Here is a 4,497-nt window from a genome sequence, read left to right on the forward strand (position 1 = left end):
GCAAAGATTAAAATGGGCCTAAGCCAGTTTGCTTATTCTTTGCAAAATTGGTAGTGATCCTCTTTAATAATAATAATAATAATAATAATAATAATAATAATAATAATACATTTTATTTATAGCCTGCCTCTCCCTGTGGATCGAGGCAGGTTAGAACAAACAGAATAATAACACAATATACAATTAAAATTCGCATTTCTAATTAATACCCTCCCCCAACCCCCCTCCCAATCATAAGAATAATAAACTAAAACAATAACAATATAAAATAAACTGCAATATAAAATACTAAGTAAAAGGGGAAAAATAAAAATTAGCTGAAATTGAAAGTAATTGGAGGCGAGACTTCTATCATTCTAGCAGGGCATCAATAACAGCGGAGAGGAGGTTAATCTAGAAAGGCTGCAGGACGAAATTGGTCTTAACAGCCTTTTGAAAGGCTTCTAAGGTGGTCATATGGTGGATCTCCTCTGGCAGGTCGTTCCAGAGCCTAGGAGCGGCAGAGGAAAAAGTCCTCTGGTTTACCGCAGCCAATCTGGTCTTCTTAGGCTGTAGTAAACTCATCCCAGAGGAACTGTGCACAGGGTGGGTTGTACGGAAGAAGGTGATGCCACAAATAAGCTGGACCCAGTCCATGAAGGGCTTTAAAGGTCATCACCTTGGACTGCATATAGGCAGCCAGTGGAGAGATTTTAAGATAAGTGTTATATGAGCACCTCTAGCTGTTTCAGTAACTAGTTTGGCTGGCATTTTTTGGACTAATTATAGTCTCCGGACTAGACACAAGGGTAGCCCCATATAGAGCGCATTGCAGAAGTCGAGTCATGCGGTTACCAGCGCATGTACCACACTTCCCAGATCCCCCAGTTCCAGGAAAGGGCGCAGCTGACGTATCAGCTGAAGCTGATAACAGCCACTCCTGACCGTTGCATTTATCTGATTTGACATATGAAGTAATGAATCTAGAAGCACCTCCAGACTGTGAACACAGTCCTTTAGGGGAGGTGTGACCCCATCCAGGACCAGTTGACATATCCTTATACCTGGGTTAGGGGTTCTGACAGCAAGTACCTCCGTCTTATCTGGATTCAGTTTCAGTCTGTTTTTCCTCGTCCAGTCCATTACCACCTTAAGACATTCATCGAAAGGAGAGGTGCCATCCTTGGCCAGAACTATCATCCGAGGAATGGAGAGGTATATCTGGGTGTCATCAGCATACTGATAAGATCCGCCCCATGTCTCTGGATGATCTCTCCCAGCAGCTTCATATATATATTAAATAACATTGGGGACAGAATGGCACCTTGAGGGATGCCCGATTTGGGCTCTCTTTTAGAAGAGTAACTGTCCCCAAATATCACTCTTTGGAATCTACCCGAGAGATAGGATCGGAACCATTGCAATGCAATGCCCCTGACTCCCAACTCTCTCAGGCGTTCCAAAAGGATGTCATGATCAATGGTGTCAAAAGCCGCTGAAAGGTCGAAAAGTACCAACAGGGTCATGCTTCCCCTGTCAATGCCTAGATGAAGATCATCAGCCAAGGCAGCCATGGCAGTCTCAGCTCCATATCCTGCCCTAAAGCTGGTTTGAAATGGATCCAGATAATCAGTTTCATCCAAAACTACTTGGAGATGAAGAGCAACTTCCCGCTCAATCACTTTGGTAAAAAATGGAGGATGTGAAACTGGCCCATAGTTGTTTATGTCCAGAGGGTCTAGGGAAGGATTTTTTTCAGAAGCGGCTTCACAACCGTTTCTTCTACACAAGTTGGAAACTGGCCTTCTCTAAGAGATGCATTCATAATACATGTCATATACATCACTATGGTATCTCCCTCCTGGACTACCAACCATGAAGGGCAAGGAACGAGGGGCATGTTGTCTTCCTCATACTACCAAGAAGTTTGTCCATGTCCTCGGTACTCACAGACTCAAACCGATCCAGATTAGTTGCTGGATGCCTCATTGATCGATTCTGTTATAAGACTGGCGTCCAAGTTGGCTCTTATTTGAGAGATTTTATCTGCAAAATAGTTGTTAAATGTGTCATAGCAGGCTGTTGTAGAATCTAGCAATGGGTCCTGGGTGGTGGGCAGCTTTGCCACTCTAGCAAGAATGAAGACTTTATGTTCAGCTTATTAAAGATGTGAGCTACAGCTGATTTTTGTGAGAGGAGCCATTGCTGGGCACCCTTTGGATTTGGACGGTCAATTACAAATCTGCCAGACGGTTGCACTGTCTAACCCATCTTTTACTAGCTTGTTTCCAAGGATATCATGTCAAAAGTCTTTCTGAAACCAAGATATGCTATATCCAGAGCATTCCCTTCATCTATCAAGCTTGTGACTCTTATCAAAGAAAAAGAAAAAAAAGAGAGAGAGAGAGATGGTGATATCTGGCATGACTTGTCTCCATCAAGAAAGCCATGCTTATCCTAAGTTTGCAAGACCTGAGGAGGGTTGGCAGGAACAGAGTCCCTTGGAGGGTCTCACATTCATCAGGTTGCCATAAGTCAAAACCAATTTGATGGCACATGACAATGCCATGAGCAAATCTCTGCTCCTCTTCCTTTCCCATGAAACTGCTTCCTTTTCTTTCAAAGCCATCTAACTGCATAACTATTGTAGTATATATTTATGGAAGCCAGGAGACTTATTCTGCATTGTGTGAAGCTGGATTTGAGTTGTGTGCATGTGTGTGCATGGCAGAAGTATTTGCAAGATCTACAGTCAAGCCATTAGAAGAAGGCATGCATTGAGGGCAATGTCGACCAGAAAGAATCTCTCCATAGTAGACCATTTTAAAGCTTTCATTGCCTGCAAGGAAACAGGAATTGTCTCCTGCTGGTAGTTGCAAATCATCCTGAGGTTGAAGGCTTTCATGGCCAGCATCCATAGTTTTTTTGTGGGTTTTTTGGGGCTCTGTGGCCATGTTCTAGAAGAGTTTATTCCTGATGTTTTGCCAGCATCTGTGGCTGGCATTCTCTAAAGATGCCACCAAATAAACTGGGGTTATTTTACAGTGAACCAGATTTATTTTCATTCTTTTATTTAAGCACCATTCACAATAGCCTGAATCCTATGAGTTAATTCCAATTAGAGGAGACCCATTGAACTGAATGGATTATCAAGGAGTCTGCAAGTATCTAGATGACAGCGCAGTGTTTAGGAGAAGCCTAAGAAGAAATCCTGCCAAACTAATCTTAATATCTTTTTTAAAAAATTGGGTCACTGGTTTAGAAGAAAGTTGGGGTTCTCTAGTTCTCCTTTATCTGGATTTCAGCAAAGCATTGCACAAATTCTCCCCAGATACGTTGATAAGCAAACTGATGAAAGGTGGAATAAATGGGTACACTATCAGATGGATCCATAATTTGTTGGAAGACAATGCTTAAGAATTGTCATCAATGGCTGCACTTAAATGGGAAGGAGGTCTTGAGTTGAGTCTTGCAGGGACCTTGTCAAATGCCTTACCAAAATCCACAGCATTCCCTTCATCTACTAAACTGCACATTTGACCGGCTATTTTTATCAGTGACTTAGATGAAAGGGAGGAAGGAATCCTTATCAGGTTTGCAGTTGACAGAAACTGGGATGAATGGCTAACATGCCAGAAGATAGGAAGAGAATTCAAACAAACTTTCATAAACTAGAAAACTGGGCTGAACCTCATCGAATGAAGAAATGCAAAATCCTGTATTAGATCCAGAAAAACCATATATGCAGGTATAGGATGGGGGATAGTCAGCTCAGCAATGGCCCATGTGAAAAGGAGCTTGGGATTATAGTGGAGCATAAGATGAACATGACCCAGCAGTGTGATGCTGCAGCAAAGAAGGTGAATGCTATTTTAGCCTGCATTATTAGAAGCATAGATTCAAAGTCAAGGAATCAATAGTCCCACTATATTCTGCACTGGTTTGGCCTCATCTGAAGTTTAGCATTCAATTCTGGGTGCCTCATTTTAGGACAGATATAGACAAATTGGAGCAGGTTTGGAGAAGGGCAACAAGGATGAGAATAAGGATGGAGAACAAAACCTAGAAGGAGAGGCTGAAGGAGTTGGGCATGATGATGATAATAATAATATTAATAATACTTACAGTAAGTTAAGATCAGACATTCATGTCAAGGGACTACCTTTACCTTTACCTGTACTACTAAAAATAAGGTCAGAAGGTGAGGAGCAAGCAGAGAACAGCAGGAGACCGGGGACACTTTGCAATAGAGTTGGAGTGTAGAATTACTCACCTCCATACTCTAAGTCATTTTAAAACATTCACGTTTTAAAACAGGCCAATAGTCCCTCTCTGTTCTGCACTGGTCAGGACTCATCCGAAGTCTTGCATTCAGTTCTAGGCGCCTTATTTTAGGACAGATTTGGAGCAGGTTCAGAGAAGGGCAAGAAGGATAATAAGAGCGATGGAGAACAAAACCTCGGAAGAGAGGCTGAAGGAGTTGGGCACATTCAGCTTGGAGAAGAGAAGATGGGGGGG

This window comes from Sceloporus undulatus, chromosome 5 (genome assembly GCF_019175285.1).
Source record: "Sceloporus undulatus isolate JIND9_A2432 ecotype Alabama chromosome 5, SceUnd_v1.1, whole genome shotgun sequence".
NCBI lineage: Eukaryota > Metazoa > Chordata > Lepidosauria > Squamata > Phrynosomatidae > Sceloporus > Sceloporus undulatus.